The 26,766-nt window shown below is 33.6% G+C and overlaps 1 protein-coding gene across 8 annotated transcripts in view; it reads left to right on the top strand.

Moving 5' to 3' along the window:
• Positions 1 to 26,766, top strand: part of LOC100647165 (guanine nucleotide-binding protein G(q) subunit alpha) — a 60,378-nt gene that overhangs the window by 2,259 nt on the left and 31,353 nt on the right. The gene's annotated exons all lie outside the window — the stretch shown is intronic.

Genomic DNA, 26,766 nt, shown 5'->3' on the forward strand with positions numbered 1-26,766 from the left:
CACGAGTGTAGTTGACCCAGTCTAGCCGGCGTGCGCTTGACAGCTCTCGACCATAGTCGCTACACGATACTCTGGGGCTTTTCTGCCGGTCGACTATTGTACGCGGCTTTTCCGAAATTGTGACAAAATTTATTTCCTTTGAATTTGCTTTATTTAACGAGTTAAGGCGTTGATTGTCACATATATGTATTTTGCCTTGGGAGTGGCGATAGATTGAAATATACCGTAACATTTCATTTTTGCAAAATATCGTATTGTACCTGCGCAGTTTTTTCTGACAATGTTATCTACATTACTCACATTGTCGACAATTTTTTAGTTCATGAAATGTAATTTATTTTAGTCATTTTAAAAAGTTTAGTAAAACGTCGATGACCAATGATCACCGACCGTGGCAGTCAACGTGTTACCGATTAAAACAGGGGAAATAGTTCTTGCTCGCTGTCGATGTCGAACTTTCGTCGCGAGCCCTCTAGGTTATCTCGCGTTGCTTAACGTTGCTGCCATTGTATATACACGTACTTGCTTACGATCACGCACAGATTTCTCGAGCTCGGCGGCATGTAAAGAGACGCGAACGTTTTTAGAAAATTGCCAAGATATTAAAAGCTGTTTTATTATTATCGCTGCTTTGTGGGCTGCCGATTGAGCAAATCGATTTTCCCATACGAGAAATTATCGTGGATATGATTTTTATAACGTTCTCGTTGCACGCTGCGCCGCGCTGCTTTAATGAAATTATCAGATTAGCAGGAACGAAGTGGAAGTAGCAACATTTTTTTCTTTTTTTTTTTTTTTTTTTTTTTACCACGATGGAAATTAATTCGATGCGGTGTTTCGCCAGTTATCCCCGCTATCAGTAAACGAATTCTTCCGATAGGCAGAAGGCGAACCGATTCTAAAATTAGTACAGTTATCGAGAGGTTCGTGCTGATCTTACGTGTACTCCTATATCTTATTCATCTACGCGCTTGTATAGATTTTTCACTCCATGGTAATTTCAACCTTGTTTAATCTAATGTGTAGCTTGTAATGTAATTTGTATCTTATAAATCTATCTTCTATTTCTAAGTTACATACAGTGCGGCGAAAAAGATCTCCGATGATATCAATTTTTCGTTTTATATTCCGCAAACGATGTTCGAACAAATTTTAACTAATATTGGATATAAGATCGTGACAAATATTTTTGATACAGTGATACGATATTAGTTAAAATTCGTTAAAACATCGCTTTTTGAATATAATGCGAAAATTTATTTCGTAAACTGTATACGAAATTTGCATCGTAAGTAATAATTCTATTGTTCTTGTTTATCTCGATGCCCATGCAATCTGAGCATACTGAAATAGTACACTTACAGGAATCTTCACATCATTATACTATTTGTGAAAACAAGAAATGGAATTCGTAAAATGTTATCTAAATTAGATATGAGCATAGTTGAATATAGCTACTACTGAATCGTCTATATTCCAAGCTCTTCGCTTGTAAGTCACGAGCCACTTGTACGAGCAATACTTATAATTAGTTTGTATTGTATCAGACATATTTTTCAATGTGCATTACTTGTAATACAGTAGCGAGCATATAAATAGGGAAAGTTCTTATATCAAATGCAGTTCACTTACGATTAGCTTGTAATTTGAGACTCGACATAAAAATTTTGAGGCTGTTCTTTATTTCCAATGCTTCAAAATACATGTATTTTTAAATTCTATATTATAGGAAGAAATAGAAATAAAACCTTCTATAATATGAGTAGTTGGATTTACAATGTAATTGATTTATATGCTCGCCACTGTATATGATGTATTTATACGTACTTAACAGAACAAGACAAAAATGGATCAAAGAATACTCAACTTTTTTTTACATATCGATATTGTGCAACGATCTAATGATTAACATTCCAATACTCTTTTGTGCATTAGTTTGGTCGAAATGCATATGTTCTATGTGCATGGGTCCCATAGTACGGATAGGATGTTTATGTCCTATTTCGTTTCCTCTTCCTATTTTCTAAATCGATATAAAAATTTTTGAATATGTATATATTCCATACAAAACAAAATTTAAACAAATTCTACATTCATTGGGTGTATTTTTTAATACATACAACAAAACATTTTTTTTTAATTTTAAAAATAATTTAATAGTAAAAAATAGGTAAAGTGTAATACTTAACAGGTGCAATATTTTGTTTATTTAATATATTTGATATATTTTCGAATGACGAAGAATCGCAAATTGAGATGTACAAGATATTTCACATATTACACGGTAATACAATTTTAATTCAATTAATGCTGATAAATACTGATTTATTATTGAAATATTCTGTTCTTTATGAAGATTCTTGTGAATTTAAATGTATATATTTAACTTTGGAATTTCTAAATACATACTCTGATGCGCTACAGGGTTTTGCGAGATGAATAGTTTTATATTTCTTGCTACTAATGTATATTAGCGTATACATTTTTCGTGAATTAAGTCATTGGTTTATTTTACCTCAACTTTTAATCATTTTACTTAAGTTGGAAATGGTAGATATTTGTTTTCACGGTATAGCACGTGCAATCATTTTTATAACAATTCAATGTTACATATAAAAAAAAGTACAAGGTTTCCATATTTAGATTAGGTTGTCCGATATAAATTCTAGTAACTATTTTATTATATTTTTGATTATTTACTACACTGATACTGCAATACTATACTATACTAATAATTTTGAATTATTCACTACTTTGGAAATTGTAAAGAAGAATGAAGATAAACATAAAAGAATATATTCCGATAAAAATAACTACATAATATGGCTTTAAGGTTAACGTTTCTAAAAACATGTTATTTCCTCAAATATAGGGTAAACGCGAAAAATTAACATTTTTAAATAAGAGAATACTTTTGATATTACTGTTTTTGTAAAGAAAACGCTATATAAATAATGCATTGAGACTTTTATATAATATGTTGTTTATATCTAATAAGAAAGCTTTTGAAGCATCAAATATTTTACGAATGCATAAAATAATTAAACTACGCGATTAATTAAAAGCGTCGCAATTATCTTAATGATTTGATAGTTCATCATATTTTACTCATTGTATACTTCTACAAATAGAATCGATAATTAATTTTCCTCGCATAATTATTCGGACGACAATGTAGAAGCCGAACATCGAGGAATGTGCTATTTCTGTTACGAGATTTCGGATATCTCAGTGTGTTTCACAATCTTTTAAATATAAATGAAAACTAAGGGGGAAAAATTAGGAATGTCCACTGATAGCTCGACTTTGCGGTATACGTATACCGAATTTTATCGATAACGGCTGGAAATACACATTTTAATTACACAGCAGTATATAATAGGTCGATTAATAATAATTATAAAGTAGAAATGCCCACCAAAGATAATGTTAAAAATTTGGTGTGGTGTATTAAAAATAAAAATTTATCTAGATTAGAAAAGGACAGAATATCGTTGCTTCCTTCATTTTGTAATATTTCTTACTATTGTAAATTTAAATTACGTGAGATATACTAAGGCTATATACAGGTGAATGGGAAACGAAATACCTGAATATTAATAACGTGGGCGGATGTTTCTTATTATAATAATGAAAATCGATATTTGCTTGTCTCAGTGCTCTGCTCATAGTCAGTTTGAAAAAAATTAAAATAATGTAAACCAGTTATATGTTTGCTCATAATTTGTTTTATTACCTAATTTATCATAACCATGTGTTACAATAAATTATGATTTGATGAGTGAATAATATCGTTCACTCGCCGAAGGCAAGACAGTGAAATAATGCCACTAGAATTAAACAATATTAGCAAGGGAGATGGACAAAGAAATTTCAGAAATCAATAAAAGCGAAATTACAAAAATTACAAATCTTGTTTTATCAAGATATAAAAGAATGATATAGGATAATAAACACTTTATGGAAGTCTAGTACGCAAATTAAAAAGTCATAAAAAATTCCATGAATTTAAAAACTGGTAGTATTTATTATAAGGCTATGAATACTTCAATTTTTTCAAACATCATAAAATTGTAGGTTTTATATAGAAATGAGGAAAAAGTATTAAGGAAACCTCTTTTTATAATTCCTTTTTATAAGCAGCGCTAAAAAACAGAATTCAATATCAATTATATTCAATAACATAATTTTTCAAAAGGAAATTTTACAACGATTAAGTAACGTTGTCTCTTAATTGATTATAAATTCATCGAGCCTCGCTTTTTTGCCAATCGACTAAAGTAACCCTTGAAAATCGAAATGTTCCAATGTATGTATATCAATCAGATTTATGCCAACAGAAATGGGAAGATATTGCTACAAGGACGCGTACAATTTACTAATCATAGCTATAGTTTACAATAATATTATGCATCATATTATATTACACGATTATACCACCGTTCACTGATAAGAAATATCAACGGTTATATAAGTTTTTAAGACTCACTTAATCATTATTCATTTGCAGCACAGTTTCATCGTATCGATATCTACTTATCACTTCGTTGCAGTTTTCGGATGTGAAATTTACAAAGCCTGTATGTGTATGTACAGTAGCTCAGGAAAGTACAATTCGAACCTTCTTGAAAACTTTTAATGTATATACATACATGTCATATAGATCATTTTAAAATGTCATTAGTATTGCAACGAGACACGACTATCAGAAGTTATATTTATTGGAAACGTAGATACGCTTCGCAAAGATCACCAAAATATTCCAACAGTCTATTATTATTAATTATAACAATAAGCCACAATATATATTGAGACCATCTGTAGCATTATATGTTTAAGTTTATTTGCGCATATTAAAACTCTTCTCTAAACTAGAAGAATATATCTGCAATAAATGATTTTGTAACTTTTACGTATTTTCAGATGGCTTTCAAATTTTTCTATTACAATCATAATAGTCGTGTCTGATTACTAGCGATTTTAATACAAATTCATATTTTTGACAATATAATTGGAAAAGTTGAGTCTCGGTGGAAAATTGTTTTTGTTATCGAATATTATAAAAAGCGCTATACTTTGGACATCTTACATATCTTTTTGTATTATGTGCATTCTGTGTACTTTTGCACATTCGAATTTTCTATAGATGTCTAAAAATGTCGCAACGTCGAGAACTTTCGTATAATGCACACGATACGTTTATACAAATTTTCTATAGCAAATATTCCAATAATTTCCCGAAACACTGTATTTCTTTTATTCTTCCAACGATCTTCGGTGTTTGGTTAACGATTCAATTAATTCGAAAAACGTGGAATCATTCGAAGACTCGCATGGTTCCGTTACCGATCCACGGCATCAAATCATCCGGCGAATATTATCGACCGCGTAAAATTAGCCGGCACGCTCGAACTTTCTTCCCTTCGGCTGTTTAACATGACGCGTAATAGAATCGGTAATGCGATCCACGCCGGTCGGTTTCAAATCCCTTTGTCGCTCTATAACTTATCTCCGTGAAACTCACCTTGCTTACGATCTGAAAAGTGGCCGGTCGTCACCGCGCATTGTCTCACCGAGACTTTCATGCCTTTGTGACTTTGTGATTCACGCCAGGCCAGCGTGCATATTTACCTAGCTATTCCGCAAAATGAAACCCGAGCTGAACGTGCTCGAAGCGATTTTTTATCGAGTGTCAGCGCGTACGGGCGCCCCGCTGCTCTTTCAAGCGAGTCTTGTTCCGAAATCCAGTACCTACGGTCGCGTGTAGTCGCTGGCAAAGATATATCCGTGCTGCTCTTGCACAATTAAACTACTATTACCGGTGGAATTCTGCACGTTGCAAGTTGCAAGTTACCGGTGCTAATAAATTCTCCTCTGTAACAGTGATAAATTTGAATAAAGTAAAGCGAAATAAATGAACTTTACAAGTCGCTGTTTGATTATTTTATATATCATAATGTAACGTAGCTTGTAACTTGTCGATTCGTTGATGTTATTAGTTGGTAAAATTATTGTGCAACAGAAAGCAGGACGCCATTGCGCAACGAATTTTATTAATTTTTTTTACCTACTTTACGTTAATTTTCATTATCAACGTAATAATCGAGCCGTGACGAAAACAATCTTTGGCGGAAGCTATAGTGAAATCGATGTCGTAAGAAACGATTTATGCATTGATTTACTGACCAATGAAAATCGTTCGGTTTATAAATTTGCCCATGGAGAGTTAACTACTGTCTGTTGTTAGAATGAGTCTCGTCAAGTCGGCGATAGCTTTCCTGTTAAAGAGATTGTTACTTTATCAAGATATCGTAATCGTTACTTTCTTAGTGACTCATATATCGAAGTGATTCAATCTGATAATAACACAAGTAAAGAATATTTTAAGCATTCTATTGTTCCCCTCGTATTATTTAATAACGAACATTCGGTTTCTTTGTTTCTGCATCCATCCATGACGTACGTAATTTCATGATTTTGTCTGCAATTTTCTTCTGCAGCGGAATTATAAATAATAATTCCCATACCAATTACGCGATATAACAAATATTAAACATTTCGCATAAAAATAAATTTTATAATATAGCAGGGACTTCGATAAATATCTCAGGACTTTCTCACGTGTTTCGAGAATATAATAAAAGGTTTAACAATGGAAATATATAATACAGATTGCAGATCATTCTGCTTCCTCGGAAAAGGATAAAAATTGGCAAAAGTCAAGTCAAGCTTTTTTTTCCACGAACTTCTCAGTTGCGATCGAGCCAGAAGCAAAGTAGTCTTAAAACTGTGGACTGTGACTAAGATTTGTAGTCTAAGGTTCAAAGGGCGTAGAATCCTAAACATATCGACGATAAGGCTGTGTAACTTGAGATTATATCATTGTTATTATTGTTAGCGAGTATCGTGATATAGTTACATAATTTTGTAGAATTCTCGAATTGCAGTCGAAGCTCCTTAGTAAAGACATATTCCCTATTTTACGGACGTAAGTTCGAGTGCATTATGCGTCTGTTATCGAGGCAAATGCCATTCTAAGAAATGCCGGCTGTTATCGCCTCTTGGTTAATTCGTTTCTCAAATATAGAAAATTGAAGAGTGCTTGTAGAAAACACTGTAAGTAGCAAGAAATAAGTTTTTCAGCAGCAGAAGAAACCTTGTACATTGACGTAGTCGAAATTCATGAGAAAGAAAAGTGTATCTGTAGAAAAGGTCGTATGTGCCAGCTCCTAGTTGTAAGGAAAGCTCAATGTTCCATTCATTTAGACTGATATTTATTACTAATTTTTATATCATTTTATATTAGACAATAATGTTATGTACTATATTCTCTTTATATTATATCAGTATAATATTTATAACTAATATTTATTGACATTTATATTTTTGTATATAGAGGCGACGTTGTGTCACTATCTTCTGAATTTCATTTAAATTCCACGCTACAGTATTCTCGTTAGTACGTAGAATATTTTCCATCAGAATCAAAATTTTTCAGTTTTAGCACTCGCATAGTATTTCCTATCAGTTATGATGTTTTTTAATATTTTCTTATTTTCAAGAAACCTTGAAATCCAGCGAGATAGAAAGATTACAACGTGTAATTGTGTAAAATGTATGTAATTATATACGTTGTAATCTTTCTATCTCGCTGGGTTTCAAGGTTCCTTGAAAATAAGAAAATACTGAAAAAGACTATAATTGATAGAAAATATTACGAGTGTTAAAATTGAAAAATGTTGATTCTGATGGAAAATATTCTTTGTACTAACGAGGATACCGTAACGTGGAATTTAACTGCAATTCAAATGTATGTAATTACGTGTTATATCGTTTCCATTAAAAAGATCTCAATAATTTAATTAGAAAAATTTGATTAAAAGTTCCATTTTTCTTATTTTGATGACTCACTGCTAGCTGACATAACGTCGATCACTGGTCAGACATGGCGCGAATGCTCACTTCGTGGATGCGGTTCTAGGAATTGGTGGGGATGACTCCGCGTGATTCTGCGCCTACTAAGCGGGCTAAAAATGCATCTATTAAACGAGAAATACCGTATCTTGTTTGTAGTAGTTCTAATAATTTCGACTGAAATAGATACGTAGAGTTGCAGATTTTATAAGAAAAAGTGTGGCGAAACTGATGAGTCAGGAAATACATTTTTACATTACGAAGGAACACGATTCATAGAAAATAAATGATTTCATTACCAATAACGCATAGTGATCATTTTCGTCGAGACAAAGATTTATACAAGTTTTTAATAGGATATTTTTGCTACAATTTTTATTTCTTCGAAATAGAATTTTTTAATTCTTCCATATTGTTAGGTTATGTATCACATTCGCATAATTTCTTTAACATTTTAACACTTTAAAGAAAATCTTTGACACGTTTCGCAACATACACACTGCGCATTTGCTTAATCATTGTCATGACACACATGTAAAATTGTTTCAAGCCGTTTGATAGGCGCGCTTGCCTCATTGTTTTTACTATTCGCTCGACTATCGATAAACTCAATATCTTTTTTGTCGACATAACCTCTACGCGTATGACTTCCCTGTATTATTAATTTTTATTTCCTCAAACTTAGAGTTGAAGCTTTTCCAAAATAACTGATTTTTTAAGTGGTCATTTAAATGCTCTGTTTCTCTTCTAATTTCATATCAAACGTTCTACATTTTCTACACCTGCATTACATTCAAACATCGTTGCAATTTTGCGTTGAGAAGGTATTTACTAGAAAAATTAGATCTGTATCATTTTCGAAACAGCACGTTCTTCTTCGACGCGATCTTTCGGTCATTTCCTACTAAAATGGTAGAATATTAGAATAGTAGGGAAATAGCAATAATCCGCAATCTTTGAGAGGCCAACGACTTATTCTGCAAGAAATGATTCGAACGTAATGCTGACCAGACTCGTAGTTGAACATTCTCTCGAATCAAGAATTCTCAATTATCTCGGATTATCTCAGTTGTTTGGGTGTCTACCGGTAGCCGGGTAATTTTCGTCTACCTGGATATTCCAGCGGGTACTCGAGTACCTGTGTGCCTCGTAAATCAACAGTTGTAGTCTGAGTAACGCAGTTCTTTTATATTCAGATTTTCTTTTACGTTTTTCAATTTTAGATCAACTGCACGCTTATTTCAGCTCTTGGTCTATTTGCCTTGCCTTTTATCCTTTATCGTAGCGAGTAATTCATACGTCATAATAGAGCGTGGATGTTTAGGCAAACACATAATTTTATAAACGTAATTAAGAAAAATGAAACTTAAATAAAGATTTATTTCGTCTGGTAATACTAAACATTAGGAAAAGTGTTTCACTTTGAATATTTTATATACTGTTTGCATATTATTGCGCATTTAAATTTCTTGTAAATGCATAAACGTTTGCTGTCTGGCCATAAACTATAGTCGTGACAGTAGCATGGTCGTCTGTTAAGAAAGAAAGCAAATGGAATGAAACATTTTTATTTGTCGTGACAATTTTTAGAACGTTTGACCCATCAGCAAATCATATCGTACACTGCCTATTCGTATTTTCAGCTATTTAATAAATAAATAATGACAAATAATCTGGTCAGATATCGATATCAGTTAAGTCACAAGGAAATAATTATGCTAAAAAGCATAAAAAATGTAGGATATTATCTTCTCACTCGGAAGTTGGTCTTTGAGAAAATCAATTTTCAGATATACTTAAATATATACAGTTGGTAAAATGAAATATTATCGTAGTAATTTTTTTTTCGTGTTTTCTTGAATCAAGTGGGTATAGACATCGTATACAAAAACAATATGCGTTATAGCGTCGCTTGACGAACTGTATGTTAGGTATGTGCATATGTTTGTGATGTAGCAATTATTCAAAGTTGAATTCTTCCAAGACTTTGCTTTGCACGAAAAAAATATTATTTCGCATTTTCATCTATTTTTGCATAAGAAATTATTTCGTACCTATTTATACAATATTGGAAGCACAAACAAAATAAATTTCATCAACAGTGAGCTATTATGGTTAATCGTTCGACTACCGGATTTTATTCTAATTTCTTTATTTTTCCATTTTTCTCAAGTACCAACAATATGCGCAATTTTTCACATGCTTTTATAAAAAGAAATGAATGCAGTAAATTATGAGATGAACGAAAAGAAATGTATCTAACTGATTATGAATTTTATCTTCTCTAGATTACAGGTTGTTTGTACATTTAGAGGAAGTTTAAGACTGCAAAAATGTACAGGATACGCAAATATATAAAATATCCAAAGCGTGCCACTCGTTATAATATTTAGCGAGTAAAACAAGTCTCTGCTTGGCTTCTACCTTTTCCGTTGCGTTCATAAAAATTTCAATTCGTACGAACGTCCGCAGTCCAGGCACTGATAAATTATTAAAGCGCAATCGGGCATCAGCAGCCCTTTTTTTTAAGGGACCAACAACTTTTCCACTACTCGAGGATTCGGCTTTATTTTCTCTTCCTCTGACCCGTGTTATTCCCTCGATTTGTCGCTCGCGTTTTCTCTGCAAAATCGCATTTGCTCTCGCGTTCTCGAGGCTCGTTTTTAGCAAAACAAAATAAATGCCAAAGCTTCGTTTATCTCACTGGTATCAGGTTCGCCAAGGTGCACGCGTTCGTCGCGATATTATTACTCATTCGTAAAAGATATCCTGCGAACAGTGTACCGATTGCCTCATCGCGAGAATAGCCGACTCTTGCTTATTCCGTTGCCACGTGTGTGACTAGGGTTTTATCTAGTTCCACGTTGCCTGTGGAAATTCCGAAACGTGAAATTCCGCGATAGTGACCTGGAAAATGACTATCACGGTTCCATGATAAAGTTACGGGTTGTTCAGGGCTCAGTTATCGACAGGGGATTCCCTTGCAACTTGGTTTCGAATTTGAAGAGCACGCAGTACTCGTTAAAATACGCAAAGTGTCGCGATGATGAACGCGAGATGAAATGTAATTAGCAGGTGCGCATGTTCCTGCAATTTTATATTTTTATGATATATAAACATTTTGCTCCTGTTTCGCGCTAAATACGATGCGCGCTTCAGAATTTAACATTTTACACATATTTACTGTCGCTCTTATATTCGTTATTTTATATATATTTATTGTTACTTTTATATGTACTATTTTATATATGTTTGTATATCGTTTGCGCTCCATACGTACGTCTGTATACGTATTTTGAAATTTGCTACGAATGCATGGACATCGGCAATCTAGCAATTAGCTGCGAATAATAAATGGGCTTCCGTGAACGAAGTATCAATCGAGTTACTTAAGAACGTTATATGATGAGAAAAGAAGAATTGAGTGGCTCACGACAAAAACGACTAGACAATAAGCTGGATTCATAATATAGACGATTTATATCTTCACTTAGGTATTGTCTGATGGAAATTAACCGGTTGTATAATAACTTTTATCACGAGGTCCACAACTTTGATCATTGTTCTCCTATCAACATATCATGGATCTAAAATCAGTTTTAATATCACATTTATTTGAACAATTGGTTTTATTATAATACTTACAATTGCGGGATTAACAGGAGTTATATTATCTAATTCATCAATTAATATTATTTTACATGATACATGTTATGTAGTAAGACATAAATATGTAGGATCTGAAATCAATTTTAATATTACATTTATTTGATCAATTGGTTTTATTTTAATATTTACAATTGGAGGATTAACAGGAGTTATATTATCTAATTCATTAATTGATATTATTTTACATGATATATATTATGTAGTAGGATATAAATATGTAGGATCTAAAATTTTTATTTTAATATATACAATTGGAGGATTAACAGGAGTTATATTATCTAATTCATTAATTATATTATTTTACATGATACATATTATGTAGTAGGACATTTTCACTATGTTTTATCATTAGGAGTAGTATTTGCAATCATTACAAGATTAATTCATTGGTATCCTTTAATTACTAATTAATTGTAATTATTAATTAATTGTTTAATCAATTGTAATTGTACACATAATTTCAAGAATTGTGTACTTTATCAAATATTTTGCTTAAAAACGTTGAAATGCAAAGATACCAGAGTAGGAGCAGTCTTTTGCTCTGCTGGGCAAAGACAAACATGGACAATTCATCCGTGAAGTATTTTTTATTTGGGGTTAGGTCTTTTTTTAAAACTGTTTCTTGCGAATCGAAAATACCAACCGATTTCGATCTTTGAAGATTCGATACACGTTGCAATTTTTCTTAGTCGCCGATGCATGGCACTCAACACATTACCGGTTATCTGCGATTTGCAGAAGCTTCTTTGTGCAGTGAAATAGTTGGAGACGCCTCATAATTCCGAAGCTAATGATTAGGTTACGGATATTTATGCAAATTTATATTTCCGCAAGAATAATGAAAAGAACAGGACTTAGATAGCGACTTGTTTCACCTGTTAAATACCCCAACAAATACTCTGTACTTTGGTATTTTATATATTTTTACGTATTACATGCATTCCATACGCTTTTGCCTTCACAAAAGCATAAAGATCCACAGTTTATTGATGACATTTTCCGTATTTTTTTTACATTCTCGTCCCTATTGGATATTTTATTCACGCGTTTCGTACACGGTATGCTTTTGCATCTTCACATTCCGCATAGAAGCATAAAAATCAGCAGTCTCCTAATAATATTTCAACCGCCTCTCTTATTAAACTCTTTTTCACGAGGTTCGGCCTCGACTTTCTTAAACAGTCTGCGTGCATTTACGTTTACTTTGAAACCTGCATCTCGTGTATTTGTCGCGTAAGGTTTGCTTTCTGTTTTTCAATAGAAACACAGGTATTGCGCGATCTTGAGCAAACGCGATCTCGTGTTTAGAGCAAAGAGAGGAGACAGAACGTTGCCCAAAGTATCGAAGGATGGTGCTATCTGTCGCAAAGGAAAGTCAGAATGCCACGGTTTCGCTGTGATAATCGGACGTTGCTTTAATTGAATCGTCAGTCTAGTAACGAAGAACGAGGCTTTGGTGAAATTCGAGGGATTCATCGATTGGTTTAGCTGGTTACCGTTAGTCATGTTTCCTGACGACACGCGCGGCACACGCGACCACTTTCCCGTGTCGATGAACCGCCAGATCTCTGAAATACAGCGCTATAAACACGCTGAATATTTCGAAACCGTAGGAGAAAATCACGATAAATCACGATAAATCACGTGTCCACTTTTCTACTCTGACAACAGATTACGAGAAAACTATGAGCGACGAGTTTCAGATGTAAATGCGAATAGGCTGTTTCAAGCAGTTGAGGTCGTCAGGTCCCATGAATACAGGCGAAGAGGATTTAATCATCAAACATTATTAATAGATCGTGGATTTTTATATCTTCACGCGGAATGTAAAGATGCAAAAGCATGCAATGTCGAAGTCCCAGTTGAAGTTCGTTTACGAATTTTCGAACTCGATTTTTTTCGAAAACTTTCGATAATTTTCGTCACGGAATCTTCTTCGCTCTGCTTGAGGCGATTTCTTTTATTATTATCGTAATATGCGCACGTGCAATCTATCGTACAGCGATAATCGGCGCAGACGACTTGAAATGCAAGAGAAGAAAACGAGCAATGTCTATTTTTCGTGATTTTCTACTTTGCGACTCGGTTTGTTTGCGGAAACTGGAATTACAGAAGCATCAAGTCACGACGATCGCGACGATCGAAGCGTCTCCGGAGGATGAAGATTCGATGCACAGATCGAAAACAATGTCCATTCCGTACTACAACACGCACAGGTAGAAATAATTAATATTTTATTAAACATTCTTACGACGTGCAAGTATAAATTTGGTTTTATTCATTTCATTGTTGCATGATGAAAAGATGGCAATTTAATTTTCTGAATAAAACTACTTCGTGACATTCCTCGTTTTTTTCTATCTTCTCTTCGCGCGTATAAATTTAGACTCGCGTTCTTCTTATACGTATTTGATTACGAAATCTGTTGCTGAGCTGTGACAACGTTCCTTTTGCGAAATATTAGAACTGCACGATAATCGCGTGCTAGACGATATCAGCTACGTTTAAGGTAAAAGCTGAATCTTAAAAATAAAAGCGCTGCCTCGGCGATTCGGTTTCGTTTATCGATCGCGGCGCCGACTCGCGTTCGTATTTGCCGCGTGTTTCGTGCGGCCTGCACTTTCGCACGTAGAACTGGCCGATGCGTGTTCGATTACTTAACGCGTCGTACAAATATTGTGGAAGACGCGGAATTTGTCATTACGCAATCGCTAAATAATTCTTAATGGCTCGTTAACGACACGTTCGTTTCTCTTCGTATCGATCGTCAGGCTTCTAACGAACTGTTTCGTAATTTCGACAATGAGCGAGGGAACGGTGGAAACTACGCGATTAAAACGATTTTGAAAAGAAAGCTGATAGAAATGCGTGAACTTGGAAACGCACTTATCGATCAAAGTTCAAATTTAAAGTTAAGATATCTTTTATTTCATTTTGTAAGTCACATCCTCTGTTTGTTTACAGAGGAGTAATCGTAAGATTCAGCACGTTTCCATGCTGCTAAAATTGTCTTCCCATTTGCTTTTCAACCTCTTCGTTTCAACTTCATTTCAAAAATCATCTTGCCAATGCTTTTCAAAATATTGCGCGCCGTAGTGTTCGATTATAGTCTTCTCAATAATTTGATACTTTGCTTTTCTTACTTTCTGTCAAATGGTTTTAAGAGACTCAGCTGCATCTCCGAGGCACGTCACATTCAAACATTCCCTGTTAGTCATAAAGCGAAGATAGAATAAAAAGATCAGCACGCGCGTACGTTTGAGTTGAAAATATTAAACGTTCTAAACGGTGTACTATATTTCATTAGATAGCGAAAGAGTTAATGAAACGCTTCTTGGGATCGTATCGAGTAATTCAAGAATCATTTACTTGATCGAGTCGTTTTAATACTTTAAAAGCTTCGATATACTGTATGAATTACATGTGTGCATAGCGAAATGTTATTTCGTGATTTATATTCCTTTTATAAATCTAGCGCACTTTATTTTTAGTACGGCGTCAAAACTATCCAGAAACGTATGCTTTTAATTCACTTTGATGTTTCGTAGTAATGTAATTTCTCGAAATGCATGGAATTAATTTATTTCGTTCAATTTATTCGAATTCCTGGTTGATCTTGTAGTAATTTCTTTTTCTCTTTTTTTTTTTTTTTTTTTTCTTTGATATCATTGCTGAAGCGGAAGACCATGCGAAATATAACAAAACACGATTACGTGTTAAAATTCTTCGACACGTTGTGCGTGATTCGCGCGATAAGAATAGATGGATTGCTAATTATTGCTATTATTAAGATGCAATTTTATCTCTTACATGTAACATTTTAATAGCGTTTGTCGCAGTACATATATTGGAAAATCTGTTGATAGTCGATGCCAAGAAATACAAAATTTCTCAACTCCGCTAGCAGGAAAATATTTTAGTTTCGGTAATGTAGCTGATCGTTTCTGAAGGCTCGCGAGAATTCCTGCAGGAGGGTGCAACGCGAAAAAGATAGTTGCAACATAAATCACAGTCAGCATAGTATACACTTTTATCGTACAATTTCGCCTGTTTCATCCACCGTATAGAAGCTGATGCTCGTGAAGCTGATGAAAACTGACGATGATGTCAATCCTAAATTTTACGATCAATTGTAGGATAAAAAACAAACGAAAAAAGCTAATTTTCCACTCATGCACGTCCATCCTACACGTACAAACGGCAAAGATAATAAATTAAAAATTGTTCAATCGCGTTCAAAGCTATTAGATCATCCCGTATATCGGGATAAGCAATATCGTATTTATATAAGTCTTTCTAAAAGGCAACAATTTTATCATATTTGTTGACGAACAAATACATTATCTCTTATTTTCTGTAACTTTGACGCGCTCTCTTTCGGTATTTTTCCAATTGGCCTGTTAAAAAGTTGTCCAGATACTCGGAAGAAAATTGTCAAATTATTTGTTTATTCGAAACATCGAGGTTCCCTCGTAGGTCGAGTTTCAACAGCATTCTGAGAACTTAGTCATCCTAAAACCCAACAATTTTATCATCTACCTGTGAATAATATTGGGTTGGCAACTAAGTGGTTGCGGATTTTGTCATTGGATGGTATTGACAAAATCCGCAATCACTTAGTTGCCAACGCAATATATTATCCTTTGCTTTCTGCAACGGCGATTTACATTTTTGAAATTTTTGCGGATCTTCTCTCGAGAAATTGTTCAGATATCCAAAAGAAAATTGCAGAATGCTTTTCGCTTAAATTTTGACAGAATTGTGAAAATTAGTGGCTGCCAGGTCCGTAAGATGAAGCGGCTGATTCTAATTTATTCGTCCAATTCTGTTTTTGACCTGTGGTGATCGTATCTTCTGTATCGTTGCTATCCGTGATCCTTCCAACAGCTAATTATAAAATTCAGTTAACGTCCGATTCCATCTTAGACATACTGGAAACGCGAAATAAAAAAATGTAGCAAACGACCCGTTATTTGTTTAGACAGCACGCTCGGCTCGCTATTCGTTTCAAACAAATAGGCCGGGCAATTTCGAGGCAAATTAGCGTGCTACGCTAAACGGTTTCCGTAAACAAGGCATATTACTTACTAGATCGGAATTTCGGTCGGTTTTTCTTGCGATCGTTTGTATTTCTAGTCTCACAGGGTTTGGAGTAAGTGCAGAAATAAGTTTCAAGCATTAACTCGGACTCTGTTCTTCCGGCCACGAGGACGTGAGTAGCATATGGAGTACAGAATAATTTTCTCGGTCACAGTCTCTCATAACTCTATTCATTGTGCACCGATTAAGTTCTTAACCTTCGGCGGACCGGTATTACCATAATAGTGTCGCCGTACGAGGATTCCTCGCGTGCACATTATACACTCGGTTGTGCCAGTTTGTCGATTTATGGCGAACTCGGTGTCACGCCGTGTCTTCTCTGCTTGTATCTTGTCAATATCCAATGCGTTCGTTGTAAGACGTTGCGAGCATCTTCTTTATTTTCTCAATGATATTAATCTGCATAGTCAATTGCCATATCGTAAGCTACTTGCTTCTAACGTACACTCTGTCGTATTAATTTAAGTTTCGGTTAATTGTACTTCTTCGTTCTCCCAAAGATATCAATTCGTGTCGCCAATTACGATCCTTTATACTTCTAACGTGCACTGTGTCGTATTAATTTTAGTTCTAATTCTATGCTATTTATATATAATTAAGCTACTTCTGATATACGCTGTATCATGCTAATCTGTGTTTAAATTAATCGTACTGTGTCGTACAATTGCACTGTATATGATATATGTGCTCACTTTTCAACTTGCCTGAATGTATTTTACACGTCAGGTTTTTTATATTCTTGTTAGGCTATTTTGTAGATCGCGGTTGCTAATGACTATGCAAATTGGTAGACGCGGTCCTAGATGAAATAAATGAATAATAATAAATTCATTTGGGACAAAGCAAACAAGTAGGAAAATGCGCGATCTTCACCATTGATCGATCAGAAACGAGTAATATAATAAAAATATCTATTTGATTCGACTGGATAGTTGGAAAGTGGATTCGGTTTCTATGTTTTCCAATTCACTCATTTCCATACCTCCATCATTCCTTTGTTTTTAATGTAGTATGGGTCACACCTAAATGCTCACACCTACCTACATTTCTATTTCCGATGTTCACGCTAAATCTATTCTTAAACATATGTAGTAGCGGACAAAGGAAAGTTTATAAAATAAGAAATATAAAAGGACAGCATAATAATAGTTAGCAATATAGTAAATTGGAACTGTTAGTAGAAAATTTGCCGAGATTACAGCGCATCGATTTTAAGCATTTCTTTTATCCGCCACTGTATATCTTTTTAACATAAGCGCGTTTATGCAACATCATTTATCTAAATTTCGCTTGTTAATTCGAGCCATATATTTTTATGCTTTTATTTTCTGTGATTCTTAGCTTATTATCGCACCGAGCGAATAATATTTCGCCGTATAATTTATACGCTTTGGATAAGCTTCGTTTTTATCGCTTCTTAGCGGTATCGATTCGATGGAATTGCGCTTTCGGATCAATTACCGGTGTAAATTATCATGCTGAATGAGAGAGTATTGGAAAAATTTGAAGCAAAAGCTTGACACGATGAGAAGTCGATCAAGTACCTGGTGAAAGTGGTCGATGAGACGACTTGGCGATTAGGAAGATCGTCGAATTACGAAAATTAAGTGACGTATCTTCTCCCTCTAAATTTCAATTATTTTCGATTATCTCGGCATTTTAGCGATATTCAAATAAAACGCTTTTCCACTTGACGAACATTCTTCCACAACGTGGATATGTATTTTTATAGAAATATTTCTTTTCGTCAAAAAAGTTGACGCGATGTTCCACGTTAAACGATTAAACGTTGAACATTCGGCGGTGCTTTTTTTATTTCCTTGTCGTTTGTCCATTTTATCAATCGTGAGATATCTTTTCCTGGAATACGTAATAATTAGAACGAACGTCTCCGATCTAGAGAATATATCGTGTTATGTAACGTTCAATCGCCTTAACTTCAACATGATAAAATGGAGAAATAGCTTGGATGATTTCTAAATGTTGATGCTTTCTAAAAATATATTACGAGCGTTAATTCTAGATTCTTTATTTGCCACGTCCTCGTATTTGTTACTACGTTGAATTTCTCTTTTCAATCGAGATACGTTTAATACGGTTCGACTGTTAAATAAAATAACATTATTAATAACTACAGCGCGAGTTTCTATGCATTTAGGGCATCGAAATGGAAAATTATTAGAACGCAGGTGATACGGAAAAATATGTAAAATATTCGACATTTTGTGTTCTCTGTAATACAAAAAGATAAAACAATTTTCTACTTTTTTTTATCTTTAGTCATTTAGTCTCAAGAATATGATTCTGCATAGAAAAATTTCGCGGTCTAAAAATAACTCGTTTAACGAGCATTGATAATTCTAAAATATAACAAAATAGATATAAGAAAGATACGATAAAATTAAAAATTTTCGATATTTTTTCTGAAAATAATCTAATCGAGGAGCCTAATATTTGTATCGAATGCTTTAAAAAAACACGCCTAATCGTTCGATTTGTAATCGCGTAACCCTTCAGCTTCCTCGTAGGTGTAGAAAAAATAATTTCTCGTCGGACGATAATTAAAAGTCAGATATTATTAGCATGCTTATACACGCAGGTCCGGAAGTAGTGACATTACAGATTGCGGACGCTTCCGTGCCACTTATATGAACATATTGCTGTATCTAATGCGTGACCTTCGCCATAAAGTAGAATATGGTAAAGTTTGCGCTTGGCGATTGTTATGCGCGAGTGTAAATTATCGAACAAGGAATTTATTTGAAACTCAACGAACAGAAATCCAAGTTTCTGACGATGACCGATCGGATTTCGTTCGGTAATCGAATTTACAAATTCACCGGTTAACAATTGTCAGCCGAAGGTCGTCGGTAAAAATGCCCTATGCTCTCATCCGATAGAAATTTTAATATAATTTTAATATAAATCGTTTTTTTTTTTCATGAGAATTTAATGGAAAAACGAAAGGTCGCTGTTTCCGGATTTTCTTTATACGAACGAAGTATCTGGTCGATATTCGTGGAGGAAGTGTTTTGAGAAAACGATCCGTAAGACAAAACGGTGAACTGAATCAATTGCTTTGGAAGCTTTAGTTTTACCTTTCTCGCAGTAGCTACCTTCGAATTAAGAGTTGCTCGAATCGATTAAAGAACTTTGTTCCCATTTGTATGCAGGAGATTCAACTGTTCCATTAGAAAATACATTCAGCAATAATAAATTTCCTACAGATTATAGACCTGTGCCATTCTGCTTCGTTAAAATGGTCCCATTTAGCATCTTTTCGTTCGTCAAGATATATATGCAAATACCTCAAATCAACAACGTTTTTACCTGTTGGCTAAATTTATAACAGACTATTGAGAGATATTGGGTTGGCAAATAAATGATTGCGGATTTTGTCATTAGGTGGTATTGACAAAATCCGCAACCACTTAGTTGCCAAGCCAATAATTAGGTATTTTAAATGGAACTGTGTAAAGCGAGGAAATAACAAAATCTGAGTATTTTTGGACGTTTCGAAATGCTAAATAGATACGACATTGTTACTTGAGTCAACGAGCAGAAAATTATTAAACGTTTGATATCCTTTTTGATATTCCCTTCACCGTTGATTTATCTCTGAAATGAACAATTACGGAATACGATCATGGTTATCGTGGCGATTGTAGTTGACCATGGGGAAATTTCTAATGACTAATTTGCACGGAGTAGCTTTCGTTGCGAAGAATAAAGCGATTTGAAAGAAAAGGTGGAAATAAAAATAGTTGTGATTGATGTTATCTAGGTTGGTGACGCGTACATAACAAAAGATAGTAATCAACGCTTACGGTAGCGAAAGTGTTAAATAATAGGAAACGACCACTCGTACATCGGTACGTGTACCGATACCCAGTTCTCGTCGTGTAAGCAATAAATTCTCTGTGTCTCTTATCTATCTTTTTCAGCTGAACTACCATTATTATCGTGTGTTGCTACACGTCCAGACACCTGCCTCTTGTTCCTACACCAATTTTATGTATATCTGTTAGTCTCTGGCTCAATCATATACACAATTTTCAACTGATATACACAAAAGTAAAATATAAATATCGCATTCAATCTTTTAATTCGAATTTGTATCGCTGTTGAGGAAACGTTGGGTATTCTGACATTAGAAAGTCATGAAGTTTGGAAGGATTGCGTAGATTAAAAGAAATCCTGCTTGTCTCCTTCTTTTGTTTAATTATTCAGGATAACAGATTACGTGGAATTAAATCATAATATATCGGTATCGATTAGAATAATGTTATCGTAAACAATTTAGAACTGTTCAGCTTTGTTAATTTCCAGTTATGTTTTTCTAATCCAAAATCAAATTCCAATGGAATTTATAACTCACACTATTCATCTGTGATGCGATTAAAACGTCCACGTATGTTATAAACCATATGTTAATTTGTGATTATTGAATTATTTTTTTTAATCAATTTTTATTAATTATTAACCTTATTCGAAATGCTTGGAACTGCTCGTACGAAACACATTTATAAATAAATATTTCGTGCAACGATATTTCGAGAAAATACCATCTCGAGATGTAAGTCTGTTTTATCCGCGATTCTGGCAAATGTAACTTTCAAGTACTTTATCATGTAAAGTTTGAGGTATGAAAAAATTGCACGAGGCTATAAAATTACTTAAATAGCGGAAAGCTAGACACGAGTATTAGTAGGACGAGTTGAAGGTCTACTAGAGAGTAGAGCCTGTTGGATGTTGGAACGTAGGAATGAGAAAAGAATGTCAATGCGAAAAAGTTATGTCCCTTTCGGTTTGCTTCTCTTTTCTTTTTCCTTTTTTTTTTTTTTTTTTGCGCGCGAGATTTTCTCCCATTGAAACACGCTAATTTGTATTCGCGTCCGCTGCTCTTTTATACAATTTCGCTTTTACTATTTGCTCCCGTTTGTCTGCGCATTTCCAGAACATCGAATCATCACTTAAAAAAGAATACAAGTTTTACTAGTGTATTATGGTTGCAGAGGGTTAAATCCGTCCTCGAGTGTTTTGGAAACACGAAAAACTCTCAGTACGCGATCATGTCGTGTAAATTATCAAGGGAATAAAAATTCCGTTTATTTTGTTTATTAAGTGGAAAAAAGAGGAAGAGAGAAAGGAAAAGAAATGGAGATCACACTCACCGATGGTAATTGCAGGGAAAATAGATGGTAAATAAATAAGTTAATAAACGAGAGGAAAAGATTTAGCGTACGGGTGTAAGGCATCGCGCTATTTTCGAATACGTAAGGTTTGCCGATCGGCCACGAATTCTTCTACTTCTTCTTTCGTCCATCTTAATCTTTTTCTTCTTTCGACGAAATTAATTTTAGCACGGCTGTGTAGCTGCTACAGCAACGGGGGCACCGGAAACGTGTCGAACTATTTGAAATTTGTTCGGTGATGACCGCATCCTACTTTTCTACATTTCTTTTCCCTCCGCACTGGATACGACTGTTATTCATGAATGAACTTTTATCTAACGTTGTTTAAACATTCTATTAATGTTGACTGAAGGGAACGCACTAGTTTCAATTTAACGGCTAGTTTTCCGTTCGAGTCGAGTTTCTTCGAAACATCTGAAATACGAGCAAATTCTTGTAATAATATAATAGATGAAATAATACGAATAAAATAGTAGAATTTAGTTTTCTGATCTTTCTTTTAGTTTTCTCAATTTGAGGATTAGTTTCTCCTTCAAATTGAATATTTTTGAGATAAAATGTGAAATACAAGAAGATTCTTTTTATGTAATAATGTAATACTAAAAATTATTGAAATTTCGTTTATTAATCTTTGTTAGTTTCTGTAATTTAATAGACAGTTTTCTGTCAGGTGGAATTTCTTTGAAATAGAATCTGAAATACCAACAAATTCTTGTAATAGTATAATAGATGAAATAATACGAATCAAATAGTGGAATTTAGTTTTCTGATCTTTCCTTTAGTTTTCTCAATTTGAGGATTAGTTTCTCCTTCAAATTGAATATCTTTGAGATAAAATGTGAAATACAAGAAGATTCTTCTTATGTAATAATGTAATACTACAAACTATTGAAATTTCGTTTATTAATCTTTGTTAGTTTCTGTAATTTAATAGACAGTTTTCTGTCAGGTGGAATTTCTTTGAAATAGAATCTGAAATACCAACAAATTCTTGTAATATTATAATAGATGAAATAATACGAATCAAATAGTGGAATTTAGTTTTCTGATCTTTCCTTTAGTTTTCTCAATTTGAGGATTAGTTTCTCCTTCAAATTGAATATCTTTGAGATAAAATGTGAAATACAAGAAGATTCTTCTTATGTAATAATGTAATACTACAAACTATTGAAATTTCGTTTATTAATCTTTGTTAGTTTCTGTAATTTAATAGATAGTTTTCTGTCAGGTGGAATTTCTTTGAAATAGAATCTGAAATACCAGCAAATTCTTGTAATAGTATAATAGATGAAATAATACGAATCAAATAGTGGAATTTAGTTTTCTGATCTTTCCTTTAGTTTTCTCAATTTGAGGATTAGTTTCTCCTTCAAATTCAATATCTTTGAGATAAAATGTGAAATACAAGAAGATTCTTCTTATGTAATAATGTAATACTACAAACTATTGAAATTTTGTTTATTAATCTTTGTTAGTTTCTGTAATTTAATAGATAGTTTTCTGTCAGGTGGAATTTCTTTGAAATAGAATTTGAAATACCAGCAAATTCTTGTAATAGTATAATAGATGAAATAATACGAATCAAATAGTGGAATTTAGTTTTCTGATCTTTCCTTTAGTTTTCTCAATTTGAGGATTAGTTTCTCCTTCAAATTGAATATCTTTGAGATAAAATGTGAAATACAAGAAGATTCTTCTTATGTAATAATGTAATACTACAAACTATTGAAATTTCGTTTATTAATCTTTGTTAGTTTCTGTAATTTAATAGATAGTTTTCTGTCAGGTGGAATTTCTTTGAAATAGAATCTGAAATACCAGCAAATTCTTGTAATAGTATAATAGATGAAATAATACGAATCAAATAGTGGAATTTAGTTTTCTGATCTTTCTTTTAGTTTTCTCAATTTGAGGATTAGTTTCTCCTTCAAATTGAATATCTTTGAGATAAAATGTGAAATACAAGAAGATTCTTCTTATGTAATAATGTAATACTACAAACTATTGAAATTTCGTTTATTAATCTTTGTTAGTTTCTGTAATTTAATAGATAGTTTTCTGTCAGGTGGAATTTCTTTGAAATAAAATCTGAAATACCAGCAAATTCTTCTTGTAATAATAAAATACAGCAAACCAATGAAATTTGGTTTATTAATTTTGTATAGTTTCTCTGATTTAGCGACTGGTTTTCCTTTCAAGTAGAACTTTTTTCCAATAAGATCCGAAATAAAAGCTGATTCATCTTGTAATGGTATAACACACCAAACTCTAGTCTGAAATTTAGTTTATTAATTTGTTATAATTTCCATTTTCTTCTCATTTTCAATTCATAATTTTTAATGTATCAGTTTTATAATTTAACGACTAGATCTCCGCCCAAGTTCAATGTTCACGAAATAAAATCCAATTCATTTTGTAGTAGTATAATATTCCTGCCAAATTACAAAAGCTTTATTCATCAATTTATTATGGACAGATGCTTCTGGACTCCGTAACGAGAATATTCAAGTTTTGCAAGTTTCCACAAAGCTTCAATTTGTTGTGGATTAGAAAAATGTTCCCATTAGAGAAATATGTTTGTGTTTTCTAATTGACAATGAGAAATGTATAAAATATTTTAGCAAAGCAATGCTAGTTCCATTTATTTTTCAGAACACGTTACAACATTTTATCGTTACTTTCCAACGTATTCGTGTTAATGTTATCTGGAAAAGTGTTTTTTTACAAACTGAAATAGTTTGCAATTACTCTTTGTATAACGTCAATAATATTGTTACTTATTTTTAATCGATGCCCATTTAATTTGACCCCGAGCAATGAGCGTATCCAATATATCTGTCTATCTAAAAATAATTTTTACGTTTTACGACTTCTTTATGAATTAAAGTCTACCGTTTTGCTTTACACAAGTGTCGAAAAGGCACATTTCCACGATATTTAAATCGATTTCCAAAACACACGCACGACGAGACAAGAGGAGTGCTCTTTCTATCGTTTAAAGGTCTGGTCGAATTATATGGAAAAATCTACCTACATAAACTCTAATTTAATCGTCATACTTTTTTTTAAAATGCAAATCTAACTTCCATTTGACTATATTTTCAAACCGAAGAAATTCGGATGTTAAAATAATTTATAAAATAGAGAAGCATGCAGAAGCAGTTGAAAACGAGGAGTACGATAACCATCTCTTTTGAAACTATTTTATTTTAATACGAAAGTTACTCGGAATATTATACGAATAGAAGAGAATCATTCTTTCGGTTTCTTGCCAGAGACGAAAATATCAGATAGAAAATTTCTAGGAATAATTTGCAAATAAAATTATTCGTAGAAATTTAAACAAAGTTGAATCAACCTCTATCGTTATATTTCTATGTCAGAAATTGCATTCTGCAGTGCTTTTCTTCTTTTTGTTTCTTCCTGGAAGAAAAAAGAAAGGAAAAGAAAAGAAACACATCGTTGAGTTGGAAAGGCCAGGCCAACCGATGAAGAAAAATTCACTTTGTTAATCGGAGTGATCCAGCGCGATATTAGTTAATTGTAAATCGCGTGAGGTCAGTCGGTCGTTAATGGCATTGTGTCCGGCTGCATTGATGTTGTAATATGACATTTAATTGACAACGACTCGCCGGCGTGACCGTTTAACTTCGTTTAAAGGAACGACGATCCATAGGTTACGAGATCGTACGAGATATCTTGACTGATTCGCTCCGCTCATTATTTACCATTAAAACCGATAATCAGCAGTAAACCAAATGCTCTGTGTATACTGTGATTCAAACGTGCTCGAACCACAGCGATAACGTTATTAAACGTTCGATCGTGTAAGAAAGAATTTTTATAAAAGTTCGTTTCTGAACCGTTGGCAAAAAGTCGAAGGTCGCTGCAAGTCTACGGTTAAAAATAATGAACGAAAAGCAACGAGATTTTATTTTCTCTAGCGCTATCCCTATTATTATCGTTTTATTCAAGCTGGCTAGATATATATTGTTGCAATTGCCATTTATATCAGATTAGTCAATAAGATTTCATTTCGCAAGCAACGCTCTTTTATTTTCTTTGCGTTAAAATCGCCATCTGATTTGTCGTTCGGCCGTAGAAAATTCTTCTAACGTAGGAAACATAGGTTGCTTGAAAAATTGTATTTTTAACGGCGGATTAAAATTGTAATTTTAATTAAAATTGCAGTTTATATATAAAAGCGAAATTGGAGAAATTACAGTTAACTCTGCTATTACGTATTTTCATACGGCACGGAGTTATTAAAATTTTGACGGGATAAATATAAATTCTATGGAAACTCGTACGACAACTTTAATTCACTGTAAAAATCGTGAAACATTTGATTGTAACACGATGGGAGCTCGAGTGGATAAAAGCAAATATCTTCGACACGTGTTATTCCCAGTTGAATCCCGGTTGTAAACCTGTTGAAGTTGCCTAAAATGTTTACATTACGTGTGGTAAGAGTTACGTCGCCGCTAAAATAACCAAGATATTTTTCAGAAGGACAAGTTTGTCCTAAATGATAAACCGTAATCCCCGTGACGGTTACTCGAGACTTTCGTTTCTGAAAGCTCGCAGCAAAACTCGCAAATTACTCGAAGAAGAAAAAAGGAGAAAGAAGAAGAAGAAAAAAAAAGAAACGAATGCCCGTGAAAGATTATGGCCAATCGTCTTAATTGCGACGAGACAGGTGTAACAATTTGGCTCGTGTGTATCCTATAGCTCGGGTTGGCGGAATAAAAATCAGCGAACCATAAGGCGTCTCCTCGCCAGCTCCACACCGTCTTGCATGTTAATATCGTCGACTATCTTTAGCCTAATCATCGCAGGTGATGAAAAATGATGTGTTCGTGTGAACGTAAAGCGGATGCGAGGATGA

Source organism: Bombus terrestris, chromosome 10, assembly GCF_910591885.1.
Source record: "Bombus terrestris chromosome 10, iyBomTerr1.2, whole genome shotgun sequence".
Taxonomy (NCBI): Eukaryota; Metazoa; Arthropoda; class Insecta; order Hymenoptera; family Apidae; genus Bombus; species Bombus terrestris.